The sequence below is a fragment of the Brassica napus genome, chromosome C6 (assembly GCF_020379485.1).
Source record: "Brassica napus cultivar Da-Ae chromosome C6, Da-Ae, whole genome shotgun sequence".
In the NCBI taxonomy this organism is placed as follows: Eukaryota; Viridiplantae; Streptophyta; class Magnoliopsida; order Brassicales; family Brassicaceae; genus Brassica; species Brassica napus.
Window position 1 is genome coordinate 30,270,473 of NC_063449.1, and position 13,189 is coordinate 30,283,661.

Here is a 13,189-nt window from a genome sequence, read left to right on the forward strand (position 1 = left end):
TAGTTTTTAATAATGAAAATACTTTGACCCATCATATCATCCGAAGAAATGGAAAATACCAACAGTTAAAATTCACAACTAATAACATTGATTTAATTGGCATTGACATAATATGAATATTTCGTCTATGTTATCCACCAAAATATGCACTTTTATCTCGTGTTTGTCATAAAATCAAATATATACTTACCCTGATTTAGAATATATACTATGAAACAAAAGCATCACCAACCCCTTAAAAATTGTCAAGGAAGCAACCAATATCATGTAATTGATAGTCACTTAAATAAGTCATTTCCGATACACATAGCCTTGCAAATGAAAGAATAAAAAACATATAATAGTACTGGCACCAAAAGCAAAGCTGCTCAGGCTCATTCTTTTCAAAAATATTGTAGCATTCTGCATCTTTGGTAGGGTAACCATAACCATCCATCACCATGCAACAAATGCCAGAGAGTAAATCAACACTAACTAACCTATCCAATATAATTGGGAAACAAACAAAAAGGTAGTAGGATTTCGTACATCAATAAGGAGTACACCCTCCTTAAGACAACATTACAAATCAAACATGAATAAACTATCTTAGATATTGCTGCAGACACTTAATCAGCAGAGTAAGAAAAGTCTTGATCGTATTGTTTATCCGTGGACCATTTGATTACACCAACCTTGAAAAAGAGACTAATCTGAGAGACTGAAACAACATAATCCAGATAGTTCTATAATGATAAAGTAATACCTTAATTTCAAATGTAGAGGACAACATAGCGTCATTGTTTCTACATAGCGTCAAATCCATAGGTTCAGCATGAACAAAATCTCTGGTGTAATGAAACGTAAAACATGTGCCTTAATATCAGAACCTCAGCCTCCTAGATTGCCATAACTGAGTCAGCCTCACATTGCATCTTAAGCTTTCCCTCCGATAAACTGGTCTCCACACCTGGCCGCAACAAAGACAACACCATGTAGTGTCTGCAGAACAGAGAATAGCTTTGTCTGAAAACAAAGACTCAAGGCTTTAGACAAAAGAAAACTTTGAAAATGTAAGAATGTTTGATGCTATTAGCAGAAGACGCATCAGACTACATGATATCACAACGGGGGAGCGACCATGAAATATGCCAAGCTCTTGAAACTAACATAGTTCTTTGAATATAATCTACAGAAGTTTGATACCTGATTTATAAAGATGATAAGTGTTATACAAAGAGTGGCTCAGTTTATGCAAAGCTTGGTTCATCAATCTGGCTTGGATAGCCATATGAGCATCACCCATCTCATACTCAAGTGCTCCTGTTAAAAAAGAAAACTTAAAAACGTGAGGAGAGAAATACAGAGCTCGGACCAAACTCAGGGATTCATTATTAACACTGAAATGAAAAGGTAGAACTGCAGGTTTCCTGATCAGAGTGATTTATACTCTCTCAAATAAGAGGTCGAGTTGTAGTACTTAGTGATCGAATTCACAGGGAGCTAGGGAACCTAAGGAATCTAATATGATTTGTTAAGAAAGAATGTTTTTAGATTTTTTAAATGTAAATTGCAGATTCTTATATTGAACAAGTATTTGTTCAATAGCAGGTTTGGGGTTTTGGTGCTTAAAAAGGAAATAGCTAGATTTAGGGTTTTTATTCAGGAAAATTGGAATTATAATCCTACAGATGTCTAATGAGTTGCATGCATGATAATGTAAAGCTCAACTACTTGATCAACAAGTCAATCAGCTCTCGCATGTATTGACTTGTCTATTAACTAGATCTAATGATCTCAACTGTCGTTATTTTGATAAATAGAAAGTGTCGATCGATACACCTTTTGCACCGTCGATCGATTATTCAAGTGTGATATCGATCGACGCACTCTAGTCAAGCTTTATGCGCAGGTTGAATGAAGGCTTACTAAGCTCACTAGATCATCTCTCGCCTTTCTCATAGCAAAAAACATAGTTCTATTAGAATGTTTTCAGGATGAGAATAAAGCTCTCGGTTTTATCAATCAATCCAATGGCAGGTTCTAGGTAGCTAATCTAGACACAGGCATTAATGAACAATCCTAAATATGATTATCACAACTCAGCAATCTATAGTTGGGGTTAATCTCTCCTAACCTATTTAAACCCTAAAATCTAACAATGGAACTACTCAGACATGGCTAAGCAATTCATAACAGCAGTTAAGTATAAAAACTTCATTAGAATAGTAAATAGATATTAATGGAGTTCCAATCACAAATTATAACTTTGGATCTTCTCTACAACCTATCAAAATTCTAAAAACCTTTGCTGTGAAAATAGTAAAACAATGAAAGCACACTTTGCCTCTAACATGGCGGCAAAGCTTATTTAATTAGGGTAAAACTCGTCAGGGGTAATCTTGTAAAATGGTGAAGTCTTGGGCTTCAAGTCGGCTGTGACCAAACGGGATTTCTGCGCGCTTCGTTGTCGAGACATGCGTATCGATCGATTCTTACTCTCCAATATCGACCGATTTTCGAGCTCGATGGTCATCTCGGGTGCTTGCTCCAAATAACTCCAAAATGCTCCAAAATCATCACTTATCTCCAAAACACTTCTGATCTTATAAATATAATAAATAGACTCTATAATATAATAATTATTAGTAAAAACACCTATAAACTATGGATGAAAATGGGTCACATTCTCCTGATGTCTTCTTCTTTCTCTCTGGTTTCTCTGAAGAACATCCACAATCTGTGGGTATATTAAGCCTCCTCGAGTGGCTTATGTTGAGGAATCCTGAAGACTCTCTTTCGGAAATTTTCCTTTTCCTTTTCATTAGCCCCCCTCTTCAGATGTTTCGCCACTCTTTCCTTTCTTCTCCTTAGGGTTCTTCCAGTAGAAACCTTATCCTCTTCCATAGGATCTTCTCTATCATCTGAAGGTGTCCTGACGGGCTCTAGTGGATATTCTGAAGGTTTGGGTTTGGGTCGTAATGCGTTAAGTCGTGCAACATCTATCTTCGGCATCTGCACTCGGTAGGTAATATGGGCTCGTCGATCGATAGGCGGTGAAGGTTGTCGATTGATATTGGCCTCTGAGTGTCGATCGATGTTGCTGTTGGCATGTCGATCGATTCGGACGTTATCAGGGCTGAGCGGATGTGGGTGTTTTGCTGCAAACTCCTCGTGAGTTAGAATCTTCATGGCATTGCAATATGCGGTTTGACTCCGTAGGCATTGTCGATCGATGCTCGGGAATTCCTGTCGATCTATTTGGGTTGGTGTATGTCGATCGATGTTCGGTGTCTGGCGTCGATCGACACCAAAGTGATACGCCAAAACTCATCAAACTCTCTTTCTCGAAATCACCTTCGTGCAGCTTCTCTTCCTTCACAACTTGCCAAAAGTCATCCTCAATGATGACATTCACGTGGTGCTTCATCACATCATCCCCTATTCCTCTTGTTGAGGCTTCCTGCCTCCTAACAGCATCTCCTGTCTGCACAACATGCATCTCCATCTTCTTCACATGAGTGCTCAAAGTCTCAAACTTTGTGTTCAGGTTGGTGTAGACAGAATCTATCTTCCCATTGAAGTCTACTGTCATTCACTGCTATGCCTCAAGAACCCTATCGAGCATCTCTTCGGTAATTGACGCACTCTAGTCAAGCTTTATGCGCAGGTTGAATGAAGGCTTACTAAGCTCACTAGATCATCTCTCGCCTTTCTCATAGCAAAAAACATAGTTCTATTAGAATGTTTTCAGGATGAGAATAAAGCTCTCGGTTTTATCAATCAATCCAATGGCAGGTTCTAGGTAGCTAATCTAGACACAGACATTAATGAACAATCCTAAAGATGATTATCACAACTCATCAATCTATAGTTGGGGTTAATCTCTCCTAACCTATTTAAACCCTAAAATCTAACAATGGAACTACTCAGACATGGCTAAGCAATTCATAACAGCAGTTAAGTATAAAAACTTCATTAGAATTATAAATAGATATTAATAGAGTTTCAATCACAAATTATAACTTTGGATCTTCTCTCCAATCTATCAAAATCCTAAAAACCTTTGCTGTGAAAATAGTAAAACAATGAAAGCACACTTTGCCTCTAACATGGCGGCAGAGCTTATATAATTAGGGTAAAACTCGTCAGGGGTAATCTTGTAAAATGGTGAAGTCTTGGGCTTCAAGTCGGCTGTGACCAAACGGGCTTTCTGCATGCTTCGCTGTCGATCGATACTAAGACATGTGTATCGATCGATTCATACTCTCCAATATCGACCGATTGTCGAGCTCGATGATCATCTCGGGTGCTTGCTCCAAATAACTCCAAAATGCTCCAAAATCATCACTTATCTCCAAAACACTTCTGATCTTATAAATATAATAAATAGACTTTATAATACAATAATTATTAGTAAAAACACCTATAAACTATGAATGAAAATGGGTCAAATTCATAGACAATCAGAAACATAAACTTTTCATCAACTTTCGAATAGATTTCTGAATGGAGTTTACCTCTGATTTGAACACGGTTTGTTTCTATGGATTCCTTGCAGCTTGATCTTTCCATAGGCATATTATCCGAGATCTAAACACTTATGTTCTGTTCAGAAATCGCTTTCCAAAACTCCTTGACCACAACTTTGTGACCTATGTTTTTTCTTCACCTCTGTTTATTCTCACTTCTTCTATGGTCTCTTCTCCTTTGAAATTTCTCTTAAAAGCTAAAGATTGAGAGGTTTGTAATGATGAATTTCAGAGGAATATGGACATGAAAACATGGAAACAAAATAAACAATCATAATCAAAATCAACTCCCAAATACGTAAATTATAGCTTTCAATATAAACGTTTGATAGTTCTGAGTTTAAAAACCGATGATTATGAATTTTTAGAACGGAACAACCTTAGAGTCAAGGAAGAGTATGTCTACACCCACCATCTCGCCACAGCGCCGTCCACGTTTCTAGCTTATAAAAACCGGAGCTGTCGCACTTCGACGGTGGACGTATAACGCCTTCAAATCAGAGAATAGGATAGATGAATTTGTCATTCTATTGAAAAGAAGTTTTTAGGAGTTGTGAGGATGAGTTTTATGGGATATAGGTTTACCATTTTATAGCAGGAGATCCACAGCCTTGATAAAGTTAAGATGCATTGAATGAGTTATCATATATGGAATGGAGCTAACGAGTTAAGAAGTTCGTCAATGGTGTCGAATCAATGTAACGGTTGCCTCAAGAATCTTCATCGTCAGTTGCTGCAACTCTTCGATCGGGTAATTAGGGTTGGAATAAGAATCTCATCTTCTCGGTCCGGACACAGAGACAATATTCAGAGCCCAACATGCATTACACAGAGAAGCCCGTCAGGCTACGCGTTTAAATAAAACGCAGAGCTTTGTCTCAGTTGACACGTGTCGACGCGAGGGAAGTCCACTTATCTATGTGGAATCTGATGTGGCATCACCAGGAGGGAGAAAACACTCCTTTATAATAATAGATGTTGTTTATGTCTAAGACTCACCAGAATCGTTCCATGAAGCAGCGGCAGGAGCAGCAGAGATTCACACCTGGGCTTCTCCTGGCCATGCAGCATCAGATCGCAACAGTGGTCCATTGGTCTCCACCACCATATTGAGGAGCAGGTAATCCAAAGTCTGCCCAACTCCATCCTTATCCTCTGGCTTGGCTTCCTCGGGCTCCATGTATAAGAGCAGGTCAACCTGTACAACACAACATAAAAGGAAGTCAAACACCAAACAGGAACATAAGAATGAAATTGCAGTATTTCAAAAATGATATTACTCTCCTTACCAAGACTTCCCACTTATGAGCAAGGCGAATGGTTCCACACATCTGAAGGACCATGCGAGCAAGAAGCAAGAAAAGACAACCAATGCTCTGCTTCCCCTTGTTGTTAGCATGAATACCAATGTCAACAAACCTCATGGAAGAGTCTGTGTCACGGAATGCAATGATTTGAATGTTTCCCAAAGCACCTTCCTTAATGGGCTGCAACAGCAGCAACACACAGACACTCACAAGAACCAAGTTAAGACAAAACCATCAGTCGTATAAGAAAAAAGACTCATCAGTTCAAAATTTGACTTTACCCGGTGGACGGTACGTGGATCAGTAAGAATCATAATCGTGGGCTCACTGAATATAATTTGTGCAGCCATCTGCAGCTTCTCCCATGTATTGCCAAGGTTAAAGATGTAAGTACCTGACAAGTAAAACAAAAAACAAAAAACAAAAAACAAAAAAAAACAAACAAAAACAAACAAAAACTTCAAAATCAAGAATACATATAGACTACAAACATCAGCCGACCAAAATATCTAAAATAGATGTCGTCTGTCTGAACCCAAAAATAGATAAACAAAACAACATAGAAAGCCACCAATATCTATATAAAATCTCAATGATCTAAAACATAACTACATACATATACTAAAAGAATGCATAAGTGGACATTTTCAAACCGGGAAGATTTACCATTGTGGCGTCGATGACCGGAGCCGTACCTGCATTCTCTGTCAGATCAGGACTTGATACTCCTCCTCCATCAAATCAACACCATCCACAGCCACCCAATATCATATCCTTCTGCTCAAACGCTTTGAATAGGGGTGGGATCGATCATCGGTCTAGTCGACTCGTCTAACCTGTGATGATCTCCGTATCCGCCGCCGACGCTACTACTTCCGATCTGATCTCGAGTTCTTCGTCAACAATGATATCTCTCTAACTTCGTGGTAAACGAAGAAGGCCGACAAAAAAACTAAACGAAGAAGAAAAGGTTTGGCACAAGACAAATGACGTGTATAAACAAAATGATTTGATTGGTTCTTCAAGTTTTTTCAGTTAATGACATATCACTCTAATATGAATCTAAAAAGCTTATGTGTCAGACTCTGGAGAGAACCTTGCTTCATTATTGTGTTGATTTCAACCGACTAAATAAAATAATTAAACAATTTTATAACTAAAATAATTTGAATAGATTGATTTATAGGATCTAGACCTACGTGACATCTTCAAATCCTATTTGCTAAATCACTAGTATCATTTAGTTATTTCTTCCTAAAATTGACACATTAGGGCTTATTTGTTATAGAGTTCACATTTTCATATATTTTCAAAGGTTTTTTTTCAAATATGACTCAAAACAAAAGGTCAAACACAAAGCTAACCCATATTTTTTAAAAAAATTCATTTAACTTGTTCACTCTAAAAGTTCGGATTATTCACGAAAATGTGATTTTTAATGAGTGTTTTACTTTATCATCTTCATCTTCATCAAATATTTACAATATTGCTATTGCCATCAATACACCAACCCACTATGAACAACCAATTTGAAGCTCTTGATATACCAAAGTTTCAATTTTTACTTTTCATATATCATTACTTATGCACACAAACTACATATCTTTCATATTCCCTCTATATACAAGATTTTGATTCTAAACTTTGTAAGGTTCAAACTCATAATTTTTGGTCATTAACAAGTGGGTATGTTCCGTGATGAGGTTTTGTGTAATAGGAGAAGCTAATAAAGTTATCTTAATGGTTGAAAGTATGAAATTGATTTTTTTTCCAGATATGTTCGTCAGAAGACTTCTGTGTAAGTCTTTTGGTCATAGAAGACTTATACGGAAGTCTTCTGGTCGATACAGAGGTTAGTTTTGGAATTGACTTTATGTGTGTTCTTAGAGACGACTTCTCTGAAAATCTTCCAACTTTTCTTTGTTAACAAAAAATTCTCATAAATACCAAAGAAGACTTTACAAATTAGTTTTGCAATTGATCAGATTGCGTCAGACTCAGAAGTTTGACTTTCTCTAGATGACTTACACGGAAGTCTTTCGCTGGAAGACTTTCCTCTAAGTTTTCCAAACTCTCGGTTCTCACTTTTGGTGAAAGTTGTCTAGGGTTACTTTTGCAAATAAAAAATAAAACTTAAATATTTAATTTTAAGATTTTTTATTGTTACAAATTAAGTGATATTCTTATTATTTTAGATAATTTTTTAATAATATTTAACATTTATAGCCAATTACATAATACTGTTTTTAAAATTGGTTGAATTAATTTTATTTAATGGTATTTTGATTTAATGAATTTTTTTTATAAAATTGGTACCTCATTAATTTTTGGTGCAATTAACCTTAAACATTAAACAAAATCAAACATATGGAGTAGTATATTATGGGTCCGATTGGTAATGGCTGTAGCTTTAAAATTTTTGATGTAGAAAAAAATCTGTAGATTTTTTGCTGTGGCTTTATATTTTATTGTTGTAGAATTTTATGTAAAGCACTAAAAAATTGCTTTAGATATTTAGCTCTGCAGAGGACTTGTACAGCTGTAGGTTATTTTAAGAGCTGTGATTTCAAAAAAGTTTAAAGCTTGATTGCTCTGAATTTGGTGCTATAAAAATAAATAGGACTGTTGACAGCACCTACAGCAACTACCAATCACCCTCTATAGCACAGTTATTTTATCTGTCACTGTAAAATGGTGGCAAAGAAGGGAGCAATACAGAGCATTTGCATTTACCATTATTGTAAAGTTGAATGGGACCGCTTATTAGTTTAAAAAAAAAAAAAAATGGGACCGCTTATTTATGTTATTGTATCCTTTTGCTGCTGCTGAACTATCGATTTCATTTGTCAAATATATGAGCATTTAATTTTGAAATAAATTTGTATAGAAATAAATAAACTAATATATACTCCCTCTGTTTTTAAAAGATGCATATTCTAGACTTTTCAGATATATTAAAAAAACTCATTAAATATGCATTGTTTTTTGTGAATAACAATTTTTCATAACTTTTACCCAATAGAAATTCAATAAACACCATTAATTTTTTTGAAACTTACAATTTTTCATAAAATCATACATTAAAAAAATTAAAAATATATCTTTTTAAAACAATTTTTTTTTCCAGAACATACATTTTTTAGGTATGGAATTAGATTTGATGTCCAATAAATGGCGTGATCTAGGAATGTGGTCCTCGAGGAGACGCCATATAATTTTAACAGCCTTTCCTTTTTGGACCATTAAATATAATGAAAACTGGACCACTCGTTTGGTATTATCCCCATCTATTCTAATAGATCAATCGATTCATATCTAACCCTTATAGATCATATCACTTCACTTATTAGTCCAATCGATTCATGGGCATCTTGTTAAACAATAAAATCTATGATGGCTACTGCCTACCGACGGCAAACAAACAAAATATCTAATACTCCCCCGAAATAAAATATTTTAGAATTTTTACTTATTCTATAAAGATAAATTTTATATATGTCTAAGTGTTGTAAAACGAAGGTTTTAGGTCTGAATATTTCTGTGTTTTATTAATGAATAAGAGATCTCTTTATATAAGGGTTACAAGAGAGATAAATGGAAATACATAAATGGAAAGATTATAAATCATAAACATAGATGAAATAGGAAAACTAGAATAATGGAAAGTCTCTAGTCGACTTTCCCTCTCTCTCCATACCGCGGCCGCCGCCTCTCTCTCTAGAGTTTGGACTGTCTCTCTCTCTAGAGTTTGGACCGATTATAGACCGGGCCGGTTATGGACATCCACCAATTGATTTATAACACTTCCCCTTGGATGCCATAACCATTCAGAGATTGTAATACGCTTAATGTTGCCTCATTAAAACCTTATCAGGAAAACCCAGTGGGACAAAACCATGATGAAGGAAAAAGAGTACAACACGTACTACTCCCCCTGATGTGAACCTCAGTGGAAGTTCTTCAGCCTACGCATCTGATGCGTGAGCTTCCTGGACGTGCAGGTAGGAAGTAAACAAATCGGTCAAGTTTATTACTGAACCGTAACTAGATTACTTTGACCTCTCCGGTCTTTTCTCATGTCTTATGACATCTTGTGTGCATGGTCAATAAGTGAATATTTGCTGTCGACTACTCTTAATTTGGTCGGTCAGACTTACAGACAATATACATGCTGAGCATGGTGCCATGAACTTGTAATCTCAAGCCATAAGTCTATGTCCTGGTGCATCTTTTCTACACGGATGTATATCAACCACACTCTAATCTGATCGATTCATGTTGAGTCATAGATCTCGCCTATACATGTTTATAACTTGTCTCATGAGTGTCTAAGATCAAGATGTGATCAATGATTATTGCTGTAATGAGTTTTACGATCTCATTGAACTATGGCTCTATAGCCAAATACACTCATGGACCTCATACATGACCATCGACTCTTCTTGCCTTTGGCAATGCTACATTCATTAGTCTTTACAGTCCTATCTTAATATATCATGGCGTCACATGACCTTTCTTGCCGTGGACCATATCACGCATATTAGGTCATGGACCTCGGCCACATGTGTTTATGGACTACAACACGATGGCTGATCTTTCTTTTCACTAGCCATGATCAAAGAAGAAGGGCCGGACGCCTCTAGCCGGACACCCACACAGATTTAATAGATAATATGTGTCAATCAACTAACTTTTCTTTAGGCTGGTTTAGTATAAGTAAACACAAGGAATTCAAATCTCTTTTATAAGTATATGGACTGAATTGGATTGTTCTTATACAACTCATTTACATAATATATGCAGCTGCTTTGTTTCAGTCCATGAACAACTTAGGAATAATGTTGTTCTTTATCCAGTGATCCATATGCTGCTTACTACATCAGTGTATGTCAATCTAATTTCTTTCTTATGACCAGACGTTTTGTCAATTTCGAAAATCTGTAGCAGCATCCACCACATAGGAGTTTATCTCTTTATAATTTGTTCCTTTGGTCTCTGTGAGTATCCTTGTGTAACAAACTATGATCGAATGTTGTTAGTAGGAAAACATGAACACCTTTACACCTCGTGATCCTGTACCATCTCTCACGGTTTCTTTTCCCTCACAAGACCCATCTATTTCACTGGTTTATCAGATGGTGTTTCTGTATATGTGTATGGCCAATACGCCTATCTCTTCTTTAGATACCTTGAACCCCACGTTTATCTTTCAATCTAATTTTTATGAGTACTCTTTCGTGGGTTCATGATCCTCGTTTATATCTTTAAACTCAAGTGCTACTACTTTATGTTTCCTTATACAAATATAACTTTCATGTGTCGACACGTATATATATGTGTGGTTCCATTGTGTTCCAGAAATTATCTAATCGATTTGAGATTTCATTATCCAGGATCTTTGTTACCTAGTAGTTTGGCGTCCCAAGCTACATGGTTTGGTACCTTAGATGTTTAGTTGCGCAGCCTTTTCTCAATGTCTGGTATGGTTTCTATTTTAACCTCGGATATGTATTCTATGCACCTTTTCTTTCTGAGGTTCCTTATCTTATGGAACACTTTGGTCTAACTTGTATAGACTCTGTAGCAACTTGACTGTGTCTCTAGGACATCAGATTTCGTTTGGTGCTAAGCTGGTTATGACTTAGTCATTCTTTTCTTTTCTTTTCGGGTTAGTGTCTGGCATCTAGATTAGCTAGCTTTGTATAATCTTTCTTTGGCCGTCTTAAATCATACTTTTAGTCCGAGGATCTTGTCAAGACAATGATGGTTGATACCATTCTATTTCTCTTATCATTCTTTTAATCTTTACCAGCTTATAACTTTCTCCTTCTAATGTTGGATAGTCAGAGTCATTAGTCATGCAATCCGTGCACATGGCCTCAATCTGATCGCCCATATTTGACTCAAGGTCTCTTAAAACTCGTGGGAGAAAGACATACTTTTATCCAACATATATTCTCAATCCTCTTCTGAGGTTTCATCTTAGACGTCACATATGTCTGTGGTGGTTTATTCAATAGTCTCTTAAGATGGTATATGTCTGGCTCATGACCCGTATTCAATCTGAGATGGGAATATCTATGCTCACTTATATGGCCTGATGCATATTAACCTTATATACATGTAAAAATCGTGATGTCCCCAAGCTTATAGACTTTAGAATCTGAACCTTATAGGTAATAGCCTGTACGGCCAAGCTGTTATCAAGCTGTTATATCCGTGTTTATAGTTTGGTCATGGACCACGGGTTTGTCCTCACTCCCCCTCATGATCATACTATAATCTGCAGATGCTTGGGACATTATAGCCTAATGAGTTTCCCTTGTGTACATGTTACACAACGTGAGATACTATGGGATAACTCTGTGTGCCCTTTTAATATCAATCTTTTTCATCAAGTTTAGACCAGGATGGCTAATCCGGTCATGCCATATAGTGTATCATTTTCGTGGGGTATACCAATCTGGTTACCATGGCTCTTGCCTCTTATCATACTGATCTTTGCATAGTCTAGATCAGCAGAGAATGCAGGTATAGTTTCGACCACTCTTTGTTTCCTTTGCCCATTGTTTCTATATGGAAACCATTCTTATATCATATATCTTATAAAATCAATGGGCTTCTATGGGAGGATATAGAGCATTAGGTCTTTCAAGCCTGTGTGCTCTTTTTAGGCACCAATGTACTTAGCCTCTTTAGGCGCCAATGTACTAAGTCTAGCCGTAGCCCTTTAGGCAATTCTATACTGGTCGCAGGCCCTTATCTGACTGACTATACCCGCAATATTGCCTTATATATTGGCATTTTCTTAGTCATATCTAAAATCATTCATTCATATTATAATATTCCCCATTACAATAAAAAGTAAAGCAAACACAGAAGTCGAAATCAACATTATTCTTTTTAGACAATCAGATGTTTTAGCCTAATGATTCCCCATTACATATCTTATGGCACACTGACTTGGTCGAGTGTGGTGGCTTAGAAATGCCACAACCTCCTCTCCCTTAACCATGGCCAAAACTGAGTCCACAACCACGGTTATAGTGATTCCTATGTCCATGGTCGTATAAGGTGGTTTGGCTATGCCCACGTCCTTTCCATCCATCATGGTTACAGCCGTATGGTTTATCATGATGGATGTGGTTGCTTTCTTTAGATTTTTTTTTTCTGCAGCCTCATTGGTTTAGGGTTGACGAGTAATCATTATTGCCCTGTATCTATTACTTTCACTTGCATTATTTTCCTCGATGATACTTTCACCGAGGCCCTTTGATTTCAGGACAATCTCAGTGTCTAATGCCCATTGCAAATAATTATCTCCAAAGAGATTTAGGGCAGCATAATCTAGATTGCTGATTTTCGACATCT

General features: G+C 36.6%; 1 long non-coding RNA gene across 1 annotated transcript; it reads right to left on the bottom strand.

Annotated features, from left to right (window-relative positions):
* Positions 1 to 250: 250 nt before the first annotated feature.
* Positions 251 to 7,337, bottom strand: LOC106422411. Its single transcript, XR_007324815.1, has 5 exons — positions 5,801 to 7,337; positions 4,500 to 5,709; positions 1,186 to 1,302; positions 746 to 1,005; positions 251 to 674 (listed from the first exon to the last, which is right to left on the bottom strand). It is a non-coding gene; the product is annotated as an uncharacterized LOC106422411 (long non-coding RNA).
* Positions 7,338 to 13,189: the final 5,852 nt, after the last annotated feature.